The sequence below is a fragment of the Paroedura picta genome, chromosome 6 (genome assembly GCF_049243985.1).
Source record: "Paroedura picta isolate Pp20150507F chromosome 6, Ppicta_v3.0, whole genome shotgun sequence".
NCBI lineage: Eukaryota > Metazoa > Chordata > Lepidosauria > Squamata > Gekkonidae > Paroedura > Paroedura picta.
This window is the reverse complement of record NC_135374.1, coordinates 19871108-19889953: the sequence shown is the minus strand read 5'-3', so window position 1 is coordinate 19889953 and position 18846 is coordinate 19871108. Positions and strand designations below refer to the sequence as shown.

The following is an 18846-nucleotide window of genomic DNA, read 5'->3' as shown; positions in this document are numbered from 1 at the left end:
TTGAATGTTTCTAAATTCAGTAAACTAATTGCTTCTATGAAAATTTGATGGGACACTGTCAGGAGTCCATCTGGAGGGGTGTATTTCCCTGAAGCTGGTGAGTTAATCAGCTTCCTAATTTTGTTTCATTACCCTCCCTCGCCCTCTTCCATTGGAGTCATCAAAGGACAGGAATGTGCGAGTACCAAAATACTTGAGCTCACCTTGCCGTATCTGAAATAACCGCGCCTGAGGATAAACAGATAAGCAAGAGTTGAATCTTGCCCTTCGGAGAAGCTTCCGTTTTCAATCCTAAAACCTCAGAAGGTTGAATTATCTGCCTACGCTTACTTAAACTTCCCCGCACAAAAGCAAAACATTCCCAACTGAACTTTAATTCGGACATTAAAAGACCGGGATCAAGAAAGTCTTGTGTGATAGTAATCATCAGTGTACTTAAGAAAGAAATAGCAGCGTAGCAGCCCCAAAATTATCCCGGGCTCTAGTTCATGCTTTCTTTCCTTCCCCAAAATCTTGTCACTCTCTGTTTAATACACAAAGTTCATTCTTATCTTCAAGTTGCAGCCTTGATTTTCAGGCAAACGAGTTAGTATCAGATACAGCAGGATCTTGAACAACGATAAAGAATTCAAGCAATTCAGACACTGGTATAACTCTGCAAGTACGATGATGTTTTCCCCATATTTTCACAAGTTGCAGAAACTAGAACAGCAAAATTCAGAGTCAAAAATGTGATATTGGAAACTTCTTGACCTTTAGTTCTTTCCAAAAATAATAAAGCTTTGTAGAATCATAGAATCCTAGAGTTGGAAGGGGCTATACAGACCATCTAGCCCAACGCCCTGCTCAATGCAGGATCAGCCTAAAGCAGTGGTCCCCAACCACCGGGCACTTCCACACATGCGCGCAACTGCCGTGCATGTGTGTTTGTGGCCACGCATGGTGCAAACGTGCATGCGTGGACCTGCTGCACATGTGCATTTGCGCATGCGGCCGTGCTTCCCTCTCCCCGCCCCCCCCCCCCGCAGTGAGAAACTTCCCAGGCCGCAAGCAAATCGGCTGCCAAAGCAGCTGATTAGCTTGGGGCACGGCAAGCTTCTTTGCCACGCATGCGCGTTTGCGGCTGTGCATGCACGGCGGCCGAATCGCCCTCCCCCCCCAGTGGTCCGCAGCCTTAAAAAGGTTTCAGACCACTGGCCTAAAGCATCCAGGATAAGGATCTGTCCAGCAGCTGCTTGAAGACTGCCAGCGATTGTTATTTCAAGTTCTGCAGATAGCATAGGATATGAGGGCAGTGGCTTTGGCTCAGTGGCAGAGCATCTGCTTTATTTGCAGAAAGCCCCAGGTTCAATCCCCAGCATCTCTAGTCTAAAGGATCAGACAGCAGGCAATATGAAAGCCTTCAGTATAAAGCAGCTTGATGTGTCATCGTGTGTACCTGTAGCTCCAACAATACCCAACAATTCTGTTTGGAGGCAATGGGTTCTAGTCCTTTGTTCTTCTCAGCCAGCAAAGTAGACAGTGGTAACTAGGAGATGTGCCTACTGTGGTGCATATCCACCACTGGGTGCCCCTAATTTGTTGATTCGTTGTCCCTATCTGTGGAAGTCAGGAAGGCTCCCATTCTTATGGCTTTTCACAAATTGTGCAGGACTGAATTATTCGAGCTGGATTGACTGCACAGGCAATAGACGTGCACGGTACTAAATGGTTTACAAATTTCCTTAGAAAAATCATTAGGGACTGTAGTCTATACTATTTTGTATAACTATGAACCTAATGTGGAATTTTGCATCAGTTAATGTGCCCTGCTGTTGGGATTTTTGGACTAGGCTCGGTCCTGAGTCTCTCCAGAGAAATAGAGCTGCAGAGTATCAGAGCATTTTGAAAGTATGCATTTATGGCTGACGCACAGATCCAGAGTCACAGCGCTCTGAGATTTAAAAGAGAAAATCTTTACTAGGAGGGATTGTTTACAAAGTATATCATATTCATCTGTTTCAGTCTCCTCACCGAAGCAGAGTACAAAAGCTTAAAAGATAGTTACAAAGAAAACACATTGCAAGCCCTTATGGTTTGCTCAAACAGACTACATGCCTACACATCTGCAGAAAGTCTAAATGAGGACGCTGCTCCTCCTTGCTTCAGAGCACACACTGATCTTCCTGAAGGAAGAGGAAGTGAGTGGGAGCCTGCCTTAAACAAAGGAATCCCCAGGACATGTGTTTAGGGGGTGGGGCTCCATTGCAGCCTCACCTTTGACCACTTGATGCTACTAGAGAGCACACAGGTACAACTCAGCTGCTTAAGCTGACTTCTCCAAATTACTTGCTGATTGCAATTCTAACACGTTAATACATATGATTTGCTTCATTTCAGTTCCTAGACTTCTGGTTCATTCTATTGATTTGGCAACCCTAATCCTATTAGAAACATAGAATCATGGAATTGGAAGGGTCCACCAGGGAAATCTAACCCAAACCCCTGCACAATGCACGGAAATCACAGCTACCTGCCCACCCACAGTGACCCCAATTCCATGGCCAGATGATGAATGTCCTGTCTGTCAATTATATTGACTCACTCTGTGAAATCTGTCTTGAGTCCAAGAGAGAAAGGTGAATTATAAATATATAAACAAACAAAACAAACAAACAAATAGTTGTTATTTAGAAATCCCTTGACACTTCTTTACCCTGCCTTGTGCAAATTGCTATTTGAAGTTTCAAGGGATTGCATCTGTTGGGTTTTGGCTCAGAAGAACTAGGGGAGGGGCTGCAGCCCCTCAGCTCCTGGCACTGCAGTCTCAATCTGAATCAGGCCTTGTGGTGCTTGGGCAAGTTCCCAGCAGCTACTGTGAGGAAGGTTGTTGACCTCTAGTGGGACTTGAAGATCTCCCAGAATTACAACTGATCTCCAGATAACAAAAATCAATTCCCCAGGAGAAAAATGGCTGCTTTGGAGGCTGAAGCCCACATGCTTCAGATTTTCACACTACTAATAGGACATTGCACCAAGAAGTGGCTCCCAAATAGGGTTGCCAGACACACACACACCTTTTGGAGGCAGGGGTTCCCTGCTGACAGGTCCCACCTCCCTACTCCCAATCACCTGGCTAGCAGGTAGAACTTCCCCTGAAAAAGAATGAAGAAGAAGAAGAAGAAGAAGAAGAAGAAGAAGAAGAAGAAGAAGAAGAAGAAGAAGAAGAACAAGAACAAGAACAAGAACAAGAACAAGAACAAGAACAAGAACAAGAACAAGAACAAGAACAAGAAGAGTTGGTTCTTATGTGCCGCTTTTCTCTACCTGAAGGAGGCTCAAAGAGGCTTACATTGGCCTGGGTCATCTGGGTCATCTACTCCAGCCCTGTGTGGTGGGTGAGGCTGAGAGAGCCCTGATATTCCTGCTTGGTCAGAACAATTTTATCAGTGCCATGGCAAGCCCAAGCTCACCCAGCTGGCTGCATGTGGGGGAGCGGGGAATCAAACCCAGCATGCCAGATTAGAAGTCCGCACTCCCACTACACCAAACTGGTAGGAGAACTACCCAACACACAGCAACATGTCTACATCATTGCCCATGTGACGGACTGGGCCATCAGGGTAACTCTGGTATTTGGGCAAAAACTAAGGCAGAAGCCAAAATTACCATAGAGCTAGGCCTCCCTGCTGCTCCCATTAAATTCCCCTCTCACAGGTTGCCAAGATCTGGCAACCCTATTCCCAAATGCTGTGTGTGTATATGTGTGCGTGTGTGTGTGTGTGAGAGAGAGGGAATCTGGGACATTAAAAGGCAATTGGATAATTACCCTTTTTATGAAAGTCTCCATTCCACCCAGGACTTCAGCAATGCAGAATCCTGTCTTGAAATTAATTCATGGATCTATAAATGGAAAAGTCCATTCAGCTGCTCATTTCCCTATTCTACAGCATTAATCCTGCTAATTATTACTTTGTTTTGTCAATGGCCAAACTCCTATTTTTACTGTGTGTCTTGGCTACAGCCCAAAGTCCTCAATCAGAATTAATTGACCCTCGCAGCATCGGATGTAACAATCCATAATTTTTGAATTAAAGTATTTAATAACTGTAAAACACTCCAAATCAAAAACAGTCTCCAGAATGAAAATAATTGTAGAGAGCTCTACTCCAGAGGTCTTCTCCGAGTAAAGGAAATAAAGGGGATACATTTCCTTGAATTGATAGTTTCTTGGGCACGGACCTGTTATTGGGCTCCCCGTTATGTATTTAATACTGCAGAGGGGCGGTCGGATTGGCACAAAGGATTTAATGCAGCCTCCAAAAAAATAACTCTAATTTTCACTAAAGTGACTGCAGGCAGGAATTCACTTAAGACTGCAGGTAGAAGTCCAAAAATTGCCTCTACATACAAAACCAGTCTTTATTGTAAAATATTAGCGCTTAGCTGTGTACCTGGTTTACTATTCTTCTAACTGCAGGGATTTTTAAAAGGAGGGGCATTCAATCACATGAACACCCCCACCCACCCCCCCAACAGACTGAACCCATCTTTTCCCAATTCAGTAAAAACTTACTCGGCATCTGAAGAAGAAGAGTTGGTTTTTATAGCCTGCTTTTCACTACCCAAAGGAGTCTCTGTCAGACGTTGCAAGGACTCACAACCAACTTCTTTGAAATAGAAAGTTTTATTGAGAAGTTCTTCATACACCTAGACTAGAGAAGTCAAATCTGCCTGAGGACAGATTTGCTTCTCCTTATCAATACAATTCTCCCGCCCAAAACTTGAAAGTTCCCAAGGGAGGGGAGGCAGAAAGAGGAGACAAATGCAATTAAAAACAGTGTTACTTTCACATGTCCTTGGCTGCCTTCAGGCTTAGATAAGATGTTATGGTTAGCAGAACCAGACCCAGCCGAGAGGCCTCATGGAAAAGTACATTCAGAGATAATGGCTACAAACACATAGTTTCACTTTTAATGAGCATGCATGATATAGGACCTGGAGCTCCCAGGCACCAAGCAATCTAACTGTCATGGAGAAACTCAGGCTAATTTATGGCAGGGTTTTTCTAATCCTGACAGTCTCAAAGCAGTTTACAGGATCAAGGCAATAGTGAACAGGGAGACAGGGCTTAACCTCTTCCCCTTCTCTGCACCATTTCCCCAACCTGAAATGGATCCCCAGAGCCACTATTGGTCCCATTACATGTTGTAAAGGTGCCAACTGGTAGCTGGCAACTAATAGGATTCTGCAGGGTCTGGGATGAGGGGGCTGCTAACAGGCAGCATCATGCCCACTTCCAGGGAAACCTGGAAGTGCTGTCATGGCCCTCTAGGAATCACCAGCAACTCTATGATAAAGCATAGAATTCTGGTAGTTCCCAGAGTGGACTAACATCATTGCCAAGTTTTTCTTGGAAATGATACCACACCATCACCAGGTGATGATTTTTTAAAAATATTCTTCTCCCCCTTGGCTTCAGGAATTTCTTTTGAATTATTTTCATCCCATTCGTTCTGGCCCGTTCTGGTCCGTCCCTCCGAGGCAAGGAAGAACAACTCTGCTCCATCCTCTATATGGCACCCTTTTAAAAACCCTGAAATGAATGCCCTTTTGCAGAAGGGGTGCTACAAGTTGGACCATCCGCTGGGGATTCAACTAGATAGGAAACCACAGCAACAATGAGATGTAATGGTTAAGGGTGGAGGACTCTAATCTGGAGAGCCAGGTTGGATTCCCCACTCCCTCCTCCACATGCAGCCAGGTGGGTGACCTTGGACCTGTCACAGTTCTCTCAGAACTTTCTCAGCCCACCTACATCACAAGGCCCCTGCTGCAGGGAGAGAAAGGGAAGGTGATTATAAGCTGCTTTCGGACTCCTTAGGGTAGAGAAAAGTGGGGTATAAAAACCTCTTCTTCCATGCAAGAGCAGTGTCCTCATTACTACACAATTCTGGCCCTTAGCAAGAAGAATATAGCCCACTCTTAATTCTGCTCCATTGATTTGCTATAAACAAGCTTCTCTGCACAGAACCATATTCTAGCTCAACAAAAGGTATAAATGGCTCCTCTTTTAAATATCCTCGGAAGTTATTTATACGCCTTAGTCAGTTTCAATAAAAATCAAGCTTTCCCTGTGGAAAGGATAAAATTAATATTGCATTATAAATCACTGCAATTAAATGAAAAGGTATAGATGCATGAAGAAAAGTGTCAGAATATTCCTAATTCTGCCACTGAACAAACAGGTTATTTACAAAGCATTTTCTTCTAAAAGTCAGTCGGAAAAGTTTTTAAAGAAGCAGGATAATTAATTCCCTTGGCATGGAAACGTAATATAATTCATGACGCTCAATATAACTCTGACTTCTATTAAAACACATTAGATGCTGTCAAATTATTTTAGGATCTAAATTACAAGCACAGTCCCTGGAAATAGTTGGAATATTCTGAGGCGGCAATGTTTCAAATCAAAGCCCAGTTGTGAGGTAGTGATTGTATTTCCAGTAGTGCTACTAGGACCCACAGGAGAAAACTGATCTCAACAAACTTTCTGATCACCCAAACGGCAGCCAATTTTTGTGGGGGGAGGAGCTTGGGAGGGTACGAGGATGTTCAGGGTGGCACTTCTCGTGATTGAGGCAGCCATGATACAGAGTGTAAAGGGGTAGTCAACCTGTGGTCTTCCAGATGCCAATGGACTACAATTCCCATGAGCCCCTGCCAGCAAATGCTGGCAGGGGCTCATGGGAATTGTAGTCCAACAACATCTGGAGGACCACAGATTGACTACCCCTGGAAACGACAGATATGTGTCACCCTCATTTTGAAGTGCATTGCTGGTAAACATTAGACAATGCCCACAAATCACAGCTTCAAGAATAGGCTGAACCTTCTGAGACTGAGAGGAGAAAAGATCTTGGGGTTGTAGTGGTTAGCTCAATGAAAGTGTGCTGCATTGGGATTATTAGGGATGACTATGATGTGATTATTAGGGTGGAGAATAAAACAGCTGATACTGTTATGCCCCTGTAGAGATCTGTGATGTGGCCTCATGTTGTGTACAGATTTGGCCATTGTATCTCTAAGTCATTGCAGAGCTGGAAAAAGTACAGAAGGGAACAAGATGATTAGGGGGTTAGAGCACCTTACCTCTCTCCTAAAATACTAGAACATTCCAACTTTTCATAATTTAATGTTTCTCACGTTTTCTACCGTTCCATGATGCTTGTTGTTTCACTTCTTTCATTATTATTAATCTATGTTATCTGTATTGTTTCTGTTTCATGTGAACCGCCCTGAGCCTTTCAGGGAGGGTGGTATATAAATATAATAAAATAGAAATAAAAATAAAAAAATTACAAATATCAAACCACTAACAAATTATATTCTCCAAAGAACAGTGGGATTCTTTAAACATCCACCATCCATTCCACTCACCTTCAATGTGCCTTTCGTCCAAGTCTCTTCAAGTGGCGCAGAAACGGAATACAAATTTGGCACGGGGACAAGTTTTAATTGGCACTTGAGAAACAGTGTGCTTTGAAACAACAAGTACCGTCCTGGGATGCTGGCTCACAAACACTGCAGAGAGAGGAATGTCACCTACCAGATCAGCAACCTGATTTCCTGCTGCAGCCAGACATTACTTGAAGGTCTCCCAGCCAGGTTGTGATTACTGTGTAAGGACAGAGAGGTTCAGAGTACAAAATATTATAACTGCGGCAGGACACCAGAGTGAACTCTGCTCTTCTAAGCAAATGCCACTGATATCTCCTGGCGGAGACACCACCAGCCTGGTATGGTAGTTAAGAGCGGCAACTTCTAATCTGGTGAGCCGGGGTTGATTCCCTGCTCCTCCACATGCAGCCAGCTGGGTGACCTTGGGCCAGTCACAGCACTGATAAAGCTGTTCTGACCGAGCAGTAATATTAGGGCTCTCTCAGCCTCATCTCCCTCACAGGGTGTCTGTTGTGGGGAGAGGAAAGGGAAGGCGATTGTAAGGGAGGTGAGGCTGAGAGAGCCCTGATATTACTGCTTGGTCAGAACAGCTTTATCAGTGCTGTGGTGAGCCCAAGGTCACCCAGCTGGCTGCATGTGGGGGAGACGGAATCAAACCCGGCTCACCAGATTAGAAGCTGCCGTTCCTTACCCTGACACCATGCTGGAGGAGGAAGACCAATTGGATCATGACAATCATACCGCTGGTAGAGAGCCCGGCTCTTTCCAGTGCCACGTTCCCACTCTCCTCCCTCCCAGTCTGCCCGTCCCAACACGAAAAAGAAACACACTTGTGCACCTGCTCCTCAAAAGCCACTTGGTAGATTACCCAGTCCAAAATATCACGAAGTCTATCCATCAAGCCCAGATGCCTCTCCAAAAACATCACCGTATTAACACCCAGCTTTCAAAAAAAGAAAAAGAAAAAAGGTAGTAAGGAGTTCAGAATCTGAAACTTGTAATTGGTTACTTAATTCAAGTATCTTCAGGAGAAGTACTAACTGAATTATTGAGAGTAATCTCCAATTTGCTCTAATCAAGAGACTGATAGTACGGAGCGATCTCAAGCAGGGGATAATTTCCCCAAGCAGGCTCCTGCTAAAGGACTCGGTTCTATCACTTTACATGATCCTGCTGTCATTTCGTTTAGCCGACATGCTGTGAACGCCAGAGTGTGTATGTATATATATATATTAATTCCATAAGGCATACAACAATAATCAGGCTCAAAAATGGAAAGCCTTATCTAGTATCCACTCTGCATTTGTTATTTTACCACCTGCAGCAGCACATCCTATAAGTCAAGCATTCTGGTAAGGTTTCAAAGAGCCACCCTACCATTGTGTGGCATGGGTCCCACTGTGTGACATGACAGCCAGCGTGGTGTGGTGGTTAAGAGCGGCGTTTTCTGATCTGGCGAGCCCGGTTTGATCCCCTGTTCCTCCACATGCAGCCAGCTGGGTGACCTTGGGCTTGTCACAGCCCTGATAGTGTTGCTCTCATCAGGACTCTCTCAGCTCTACCTACCTCACAGGGTGTCTGTTGTGGGGAGAGGAAGGGAAGGCGATTTGAAAAGTATGGTATAAAAACCAACTCTTCTTTAAAGTTTAGAACTTACTGTAACTCATTAGTTGGGCTAAGTGATATCAAGACTTTTAAAACATTTGGCGGAACAGCCTGCGAGGGTGAGCATTTATGCACCTACTTGCTTTACACCAAAATCTATTTATATGTCACTATTTTCTAAGAATGTTTATTTGAACGATTACATTCAACATTCTTATAAACAGTCCTATACTGACTGCTTTGGGAAATGGAAAAGTCAAAGCAGAGCTTTCTTGTGGGGAAAATATGCTTAAAGATGGCTGCTCCCACAGGTGCTGTGCTGAGATGTCCTCCATCTGCAAAGGGGCGCTGTATTTATTTCAGTGGAGGAGACAACTCCATGCCTAGACAGGGACAGGTGCACAAAGCAATCCTCTAGTTCTGAAATTAATGAAATACACTACTTTAGGTTACAGTAGATGAGTGACTGGGATGTGAGTGTCCTGCATAGTGCAGGGGGTTGGACTAGATGACTCATGAGGTCCCTTCCAACTTTATAATTCTATGATTCTATGATTGGTGTAGTGGTCAGGATTGTGGACATCTAATCTGGCGAGCCGTGCTTAATTCCCTGCTCCTGCTCCACTTGCATCCAGCTGGGTGACCTTGGGCTCACCACAGCACTGATAAAGCTGTTCTGACCGAGCAGTAATATCAGGGCTCTCTCAGCCTCACCCACCTCACAGGGTGTGGTGGAGAGAGGAAAGGGAAGGGAAAGATGCTTTGAGACTCCTTCAGGTAGAGAAAAGCGGCATATAAGAACCAACTCTTCTTCTACTTCGTCCTCTGTAGTACACACCACTGAAAACGAGGCTGAAGCTCAGGGCCCTGAACAATGGTCAAGGGTACAGCTAACTGATGAGACACAGGCTTGGATCATGAATCCTGTTGCCCTGTAGAAATACACAAGACTTCCAAGGCGTACGCTTTTAAGCACCAAAAATCCCTTCATCAGGTTGCCAGCTCTGGGTTGGGAAACACCTGGAGACTCTGGAGGTGGAGCTGGGATCAGGAGGGACCTCAGTGGAGCATAATGCTATGGAGGCCTTGAACGTAAGAGTCTGAACAATGCAGTGTAGCGTCTCCCTTGAGCACTAAGAGGCTCTGGGGCGGCCATTCAGGACGGCCTGCTGTATTTCAATCCCAAACAGCAGCCCAGGATGACTCCCACAGCCATTTTCGGGGGGGGGGGGGACCGAAAAGAAGACTGAAACATGTGCTGCACATGTACAAAAAACATGCTCCTTCTGAACTCCAAATGCCAGTTTGAACACCACACCTGTTTTCTACAGGGTGAGGGGAGAAATGGGGGGGAAATGCTGTAATATATATAAGATGTATGCCTTGGAGACTGAATCTCTGAAGCGAAAGTAAGCTTGCTCATTCAGAAAGCAACTCTACCTTTCAGGCGTAAAACACAATCCGCGCAAGTGGGTCAAAGGGGCCAGGAGTGGGTGAGGCTCTTCTCAGGCTCTGTGCTTCAGTAGTTCATCACAGCGGTAATCCTCCGATTCCCCAAGGGGCTCAGAGCAGCCGTCTTATCCCACAACAATGCCACAAAGGAGGGTGACCTGAGAGATGCTGGATTTCCATGAGCCTCCTCTATTATACATGCAAAGTCAGTCCAATTGTGCCACAATTTGCTGTACTAATTTCCCCTGTAATCCACACTCGCAACCAAATGGTTCACATTGAATGTGTAAAGAACTGGCTTTTGCACGGATCGGGGACTGAATCAAAGGGATTGACATCAATAATAGAATCATAGAGTTGGAAGGGACCTCATGGGTCATCTGGTCCAACCCCCTGCACTATGCAGGACACTCACATCCCTATCGCTCATCTACTGTAACCTGCCACCCTTTTGCCTTCACAGAATCAGCCTTTATTTTTTATTATTATTATTATTATTAATAATAATAATAATACGATTTATCTACCCCCTCCCCCGATTTAAAGGACAGTTAAGAAGTTCCAAGGGTTGTTGTAAATAAGAGTGCAGTTCAAGCATACTAGGTCAGTAGCAAGTATTGTGATAAAATGTATATTAAAATAAGGGATTTAAGACTGATAAGAGACTTAATATGAATATTGGGGGGGGGAATCTAGATTTTGTCTCTTGCTTGTTTTCACTGCCCCTCCCCTCAAACACACACACATTATGGGCTCCAGTTGGGAAGAGACCTCAGCCGAAGAAGCCTTGCGCTCGCTTATTCATTGCTTTCAGTGGTTTATGGGGGAAGAAATGGCGATCCCGTCTCTGGAAGCTCAGGGGCGGGAGCTAGGGAGGTTAATTCTTTCTACTGCTATTTTGAGAACGCACATGTCCTTTGCTGATGTGTTGCGGATTGTGCTCAGAAGTCAATCGCTTCTTTTGGGGGGAATCCACTTTTTACGATTCCCCCCAAAGCGCTATAAAATTCCAAATGTTGCTGGAGTTTGGCGGAGGTTTTGCAGTTTGTTGACGACGTCATGCGGAACGCTAAAATTATAGTGTTTACAAACTGTACAACTTCCACTACCATTACGTTGTGCGGAATGGACCTTAATTTCCCCCTTTCCCACACTTTTCAAATCCATTTCTAGCTCCTTCCTATCCCCCCCCCCTTCCCCATTTATTTCAAGTCTTGCTCATCCCTATCCTGCCTGGCAACACAGTGTGCTTCATAATATCCAGTAGCAAGCCTTTGCTAATATCATGAATAGAAGAGAAGGAATTAATATTTCCCCATGATTTAGTAAAGTAGCAAAAGGAGGCTTCCTCACCCCCTGCCCCACCCCCTTTATATGCACGCTAAGGGAACATCGGTCCTTTTTAGCAGTTCTACGGGTGGAGCAGAATTTAGAGCTTCCAGTTCAGGCACTGCATTGTTATCATTATTGCTGTATTGGCGTAAGATCTAACAGTCCTTTGTAAAAGCTGCTTGGCTACATGGCAAATGATGTAATCTTTGTAATGCCATTAAAACTAGATTTAAAACAAATGTCATAACATGTCTTTCTCCCCGAGGAGGACCCAAAGCTGCATTGTCTTCCCGCCCTTCCAACAGCCTTGCAAGGTAGGTCTGGCTGAGTGTGTGTCCCCCAGCAACCTTCTGTGGGTGGTGGTGGATCTGAGCATTAGAGACAAGTGACAGGTTGCTTAGAATCTCCCTGTCGTGAAGGCATCCTGGACCAGGGTGTTCCAATGCCTTTCCTTTCTGGCACTGTAACTTCCATGATTCTGGGGCTGGTGGCCACTTTCCAAACCTGTAGCGTTAGTTTCTGATGAGTGATGCCTGCCGCAAACCAAGACTCTTCGCTTCCATTGCAAAGAGCACCTGTGGGTGTGGGTGACACCTCAGCCTGGCTTTCCCTTTGGGCCCTGGAACTCCCACCATCAGCTGGTGGCCAATTTTGAGTCTCCTAGCTTTATTCTCTGATGACTTATCCCTGCCAACGTGGAGTAATGTAGTTAAAATGTCTCATTGGGATCTGGAATACACAGGTTCGAATCCCTACTCTGCCATGGAAGCTAGGGATTGCCATTCAATTTCAGCCTAATCCACCTTACAAGATTGTTGTGAAGATAAAATGGGAAAGAGGAGAATGATATAAGCTCCGAATAAGAGATAACAATAATAGCAACAATAGGGAAATAACATTTTAACGTAGCAAACAGGCCCATGGTTGGTCATATCTGTCGCATGGGTTCAAGGGAGGGAGGTTCAGAGGCCCAGTAGATGTTATTTACATTTTGTTGACCTCAACTAAATGCCTGGTGATTGAGCTCCCTTTTGCAGGCCCTGCAAAACTGTATTAGTTCCATTAGGGCCCTGATCTCCTCTGAGAGCTCATTCCACCAGGTGGGGGCCAGGATGGGGAAAGCTCTGGCCCTGGTTGAGGTCAGACAGATTTCCTTGGGGGCCAGGGATCACTAGCCAGTTGGAGGTGGTAGGGCGCAGAATTCTTTGAGGGGCATAGGCAGAGAAGCGGTCCTTCAGGTGCACTGAGCCCAGACTGCATATGGCCTTGAAGGTAATTACCAAAACCTTAACCCTGATCTGGAATTTGACTGGTAGCCAGTACAGTTGTAAGAGGACGGGCCAGATGTGGCACCTCCATGGTGTTGCTGTGAGGACCCTGGCCGCTGCATTCTGGACCAGTTACAGTTTCCAGTTCAAAGTTAGGGTCAGGCCTGCATAGAGCAAGTTGCAGAAGTCTAGCCTAGAGGTGACTATCACATGAGTGGCTAGGTGTTCTGGGGCCAAGTAGGGCACTAATAGTTTGGCTTGGCAGAGGTGGCAGAAGGCCACAAACAAATGAATGAATGAATAAAAAACCAGATAGAGACAAAGGTCAAGTCTTTGATTTGTATAAATTCACGGCAACAGCAAACGAATTTATTTGTTATCTGTTAGGGTATTTGTTTGGATCCGGATCAGGATCATAGGGTGGAACTTTTGTCCAGGTGGACTCTGGTGGCTCTCAGCAGCCCTCTCTCTGGATCAGGCCTTAGAAATACAATATTGGACCACTGATGGCCCAATGACCTACCAAGAGAATTGTAACTGATCAACCTATCTGGTGGTGATGGGGACCTTCAAACCACTGACTTGTTTTCTACTGGGACGTGAGACCCAGCAGCTAGAGAATATTTCTCCATGAAAATTACCAAACCACTTGAGTATAGGTGACAATCAGCATGCTTCTTAACAAAAGCCCATGAATTTGCATTATACTGAGTCAGACCATTGATCTTACTCAGTATTGTTTGCTCTGATTGGCATCTTAAGAGTGTCACATTAGGACCTGGGAGACCCACCTTTGAGATCTCACCCAGACAAGGAAGGTTGTTCCAGGTATTTTCCCTCAGCCTAACCCACTTCACAGGATTGTTGGTGTTGAGGTGAGGATAAAAGAGAGAAGTGTAAGCTGCTTTGGACGGCAGGGCCAATAGGGGTGAGTTATAAATTTAATTATAAATAAGCAAATAAAGGAATTAAAGGGAACTTTGATGTTCAGGGGCAGTCAACCTTTGAATCCCAGTGCTGAGAGGCAGCATATCAGGAAGGCCTCAGCCTTTAGACTATGAAGAAGCGTTGGTTTTTATACCCCACTTTTCACAGCCCAAAGGAGTCTCAAAGCAGATTACAATCATCTTCCCTTCCTTTCCCCACAACAGACACCCTGTGTTGTAGGTGTGACTGAGAGAGCTCTGACAGGACTGCTTGGTGAGAACAGCTCTAAGAGAACTGTGACTGGCCCATGGTCATCCAGGAACGGAAAATCAAACCCTGCTCACCAGATTAGAAGCCACTGCTTTTAACCACTACCCCATTCTGTTGTTGGACCTTCAGAGGAAGTGGTTGGCCACTGTGTGGGACACAATGGTGGACTAGATGGACCGTGGGTTTGATCCATCAGAGGTCATCTTATTTCTCAGGAATAAAAAGAGAATGTATAAATAAAATTTTAAAAGGAAGTGAGGGAGAACATGATATAGGGATGAATTTTCCTGTGGCAGTGCTGTATCTAATTTGACATCTGCTTCCAGCCTATGGCAGCCAAATAAGTGTATAGCTGAGTGAAGATCTCAGCTGGGGACTTACCTGAGCTGTCTCCATGATAAATAGAGCCTTCCGGAGCAGAAGGGAAAAAGAACTGGCTGAGCCTTACCAGGGAAGCATTAGCAGCCAGCAGAGTAGCAGCCGAGGGCCAATTCCTGTGGGTGCAGGACTGGCAAAGCTGCAGGAGCTAATTTAAAGGCAAAGATTAGAGCAGGAATCAATTACAGTGAACCAGATAGAGCTGGTAGCTGCCAGCCAACAAAAGAAAATGGAAAGGAAAGGTCAGAACCCTCAATGGCAGTAAAAAGTGTCATCTTCCGCCTGTAGAATATACAGCGGGGCTAAAAGCCCTCATTGGGTGTTCAAAGAAATCTTGGCAACAGGGAGGCATTTCTTTTATTAATGGGAAAAATGCGAAGAAATGAAAATACGGATTTTCTTTCTTTTGCTAGAGTTACTGAAGGCTCTGGAGAAATCATAGTTATCAGTTCCTGGTTTGTATAATTTTGTCATCCAGCAGAGCCTCAGAGAGGACAGGTGTCTGAAAGATTAAGCACAGTTTTTGTAAGATAATCAAAAGAGGGATGGCTGATCTGCCCTGATGGGTAGGAAGATACTTTATCCCACAATTCTATACATACAGAATTTGAAAAAGTGGGAGTGACACAGCAGAGAAGGCATGGTCATGTAGTCCTAAATCAGGTTTTGTAACAAACAATAAAACCACAAACAAAAAAAGCTTCACTGCAGGGTATCCACCTGGGTAGTTCCTCCAACAGAAAACATGGTTGCACTTACCTGTAACTGATGTTCATCAAGCGTTTTCTGTGCAGGTACACATAGGACTGCTTCATAGCAGGTCTGCTGCAGAGGAGCTTTCTAAAAGTTTCTAAAATTTACAGCTGAGTGACCCTTTCAGCTCCATTCCCTCCCAAATGCCACATGATGACAGGGGGAGAGAGGACTCTTCCCTCAGTCCTCTTTCCACTGCTGTGGACATTGAGAAGGAGGTATATACACACAGTGACGAAGGAGGGAGGGATGTGTGCCTCCACAGAATGCACTTGATGAACACCAGCTCAGGGTTACTGCAAACATGTTTTCATTGTCATGTCTTCTGGGCTGTCCCACTTGGGAGATTAGGAAGCTCACTGACCGTGGAGGAACGTGTGGGCCAGTTATGAAAAAGAAATTGTAAGACTATTTTTTTCAGCAGCTGCTTCTCTCCTGGAATTGACATCAATAGAATAGTGTTTGAGGAACGTCAATGGAGAGAACCACGTCACTGCTCTGCAAATCTCCCTGATGTCGATGTTGCATCAAAACAAGTTTGAGTTCATGTTGAATGAGCTTTTAGGAGAAATGGACATTCCGGACCTGCTCTAGTGTACGTCTTTATTGCAGTCATCGCCCATCTAGACAGGGTTTGTGATTATACTGCTTTCCCTTTGTTTGGGTGATTAAAGCAAACAAAGAGGCTCTTATCTTTTCGGAATGCTGAAGTGTGATTTAAATGAAATAACAATGCTCTCCTCACATCTAATGTGTGCGTTGCCTGTTCTGCTGGTGACTGAGGCTCTGGGAAGAACACTGGTAGGATTATGTTGAGATATGTGAAACTGGGAAATCAATATAACCATGAAAGATCACAGGAAGCCATGGGTTCAAGTGGTTTATATATTAATTGAGACAGTACAAGAGACAAACTCCACTGAGAAACACTGGGGATTTTAAAGAGGAGTATAAGTTAATTAAACCTTTAAGGAATGTCTTAATTTCTACAGTGCCTTTCACCATTGGCAGGGCTATAGGTCTGGGATCAGATGACTATAATACATTTATTATGAGGAATTTTAATGGTTTTAATGTACTGTATTTGTATTGAAATATTGTGAACCGCCACGAGCTGGTTTCCGAGAGCAGCGGTCATACAAATCGAATAAATAAAATACCATTACTAATACTACTACTAATACTACTACTAATACTACTACTACTAATAATAATAATACTAATAACTGGGTCTACAAGCCTAGATTCTAGAGATGTATTTTCACTATTGTGCTTTAGAATCATAGAATCATAGAGTTGGAAGGGGCCATACAGGCCATCTAGTCCAACCCCCTGCTCAATGCAGGATCAGCCCTAACCATCCTAAGCATCCTAAATCCTTTAACCATTCTAATTGTTCAGAATTGAATTTTAAGTCCTCCATTTGAGAAACAGGTGCAAGGCCTCCTACTACATCATCAGGTAAGGAGATAGAGGTGCATTCTGAGCTGTTCTCTGAGTCTTCGTCTGCTCATGAATCAGGATTTGCATAGGGCAGCATGCTGTCTGGGGTTGTTCTGTGGCTCGCAGAAGAACATGATCTCATGGCAGAGCTGGTGCGGGTGGTAAGTGACTGACCTTGAGGGAGCATCATCCTGATTCCATGGGGCATGAAATGCAAGTGGGGAGGACTGGCCCCATTGTGGAAAAGAGCTCCATTGTGATGTCTGTGAGATTTTTACCTCTGAAGTTAGTGTTGGCTTAGCTGAAGAAGTCTTCTGGAACTCTCTCGAGTGTTTCATTTCCAGAAGGTCCCTACAGGGATGGGTTTTCACACTCCCATGAAGTGCCACGTGAGACATGGCTAGTGGAGATTAGTAAACAGATCACTTACAATATCTGAGTCATTTCCAGCTATTATACAATTGCCACCTGGTCTGGAGAGTGGAAATGTCCTGTCCCTTCAATAGAGAGTTGATGGGCCATTTCTCTATCACGTGAGGTTACTTACGTCCACACCAGGAGGCTGCCTCTTTCTAAACACAGAACCTTCATTAAAAGGACAGGATAGGTGAAGATAAATAACATGGATATAAATAACATCACCAATGAAATAAGATCCCCTTTGAACAGCTGTTAAAAAGGAAGACCATTATTCTCCAGGCCAGTTTGCAGCCTTAAGCCATAGAGGGGTCCCACTGTGACTGGGGAATGTATACCCTCTTCTGTCCACTACTGTTTCTTTTTCTTCACCTCCACCCCCCACACCTTGCTATTTGCACAATGTTGCGGTGGTGAATGAGTTTTAGGCACCCCTACGGTTACAGATTTTAGATTAATAAAATGTACTATTTAGGTTTACCAACTGTCCCGGAGGAAAAAAATTGAGGCTCGTTTATAAGTTTGTGGGTCGTAAAATAAAATGAGACAACCCTTTTAGGATTCATAGGTCGGTAGAATAGTTATTGGAGAAAGACAGTTGTTGTTCATTGTGCCGATTCATCTTCCTTTCCAGAGGGTCCCTACAGGGATGAGGGTCCCTACAGGGATGAAGACTGGCAGTCTTCAAGCAAAGGTTGGATACACACTTCTTTTGAATGCTTTAGGATGCTCTGGGCTGATCCTGCGTTGAGCAGGGGGTTGGACTAGATGGCCTGTATGGCCCCTTCCAAATCTATGATTCTATGATTCTATGATTCCTCACACAATTATTACTGCAATTCTATTTTATTTTGCTTTTGGGGGGAAAATAATATGGGGTGTACGTACTATGATACGTACTAGTTTGTATGGAATGGTTAACTTTTTTTGATTTTCTTGGTGTATTAGAAGAAGAAGAAGAAGAAGAAGAAGAAGAAGAAGAAGAAGAAGAAGAAGAAGAAGAAGAAGAAGAAGAAGAAGAAGAGTTGGTTGTTACATGTCATTTTTCTCTACCCGAAGGAGGCTCAAAGTGGCTTACCATCACCTTCCCATTCCTCTCCCCACAACAGACACCCTGTGAGGTGGGTGAGGCTGAGAGAGCCCTTGTATTACTGCTCAGTCAGAACAGTTTTACCAGTGCCGTGGTGAGCCCAACGTCACCCAGCCGGCTGCATGTGGGGAAGCGCAGAATCGAACCTGCCTTGCCAGATTAGAAGTCTGCACTCCTAACCACTACACCAAACTTGGAGGTTATAATAAAATAAGAAACAGAGTCACTGAAAAAGCAGGCAGCTGAAGCTTTTCATGTCATAGAGGCAGATAACATCCTATTAAGTCTCTATTAAAACAACAGGATATTTTCCTCCAGGTCAACAGAATACATTGATATACCAACAGAAATTTTTTAAAAAGGAAACCAGGGAGGCAGCAGAACAGCACAGTCAGAATTTTCAATCAAACACTTTGATTTAAGAGACCTGGGCTTTTGAAATCCTCTGAAAAAGAGCACCAAACTTTCGCA

At 44.5% G+C, this 18846-nt stretch overlaps 1 long non-coding RNA gene across 5 annotated transcripts in view; it reads right to left on the bottom strand.

Annotated features, from left to right (window-relative positions):
* LOC143839506 (uncharacterized) overlaps window positions 1-15682 on the bottom strand; it is a 36163-nt gene extending 20481 nt beyond the window's left edge. For 3 of the 5 annotated variants that reach the window (XR_013231734.1, XR_013231730.1, XR_013231733.1), the window contains exons 1-2: window positions 15432-15682; window positions 7589-7657 (exon numbers count right to left, since the gene is read on the bottom strand). This is a non-coding gene — a long non-coding RNA (uncharacterized LOC143839506). Of the gene's footprint in view, window positions 1-7588; window positions 7658-14675; window positions 15407-15431 lie in introns of those variants that run through there. The other 2 variants (XR_013231732.1, XR_013231731.1) reach the window with 2 other exon arrangements.
* Window positions 15683-18846: the final 3164 nt, after the last annotated feature.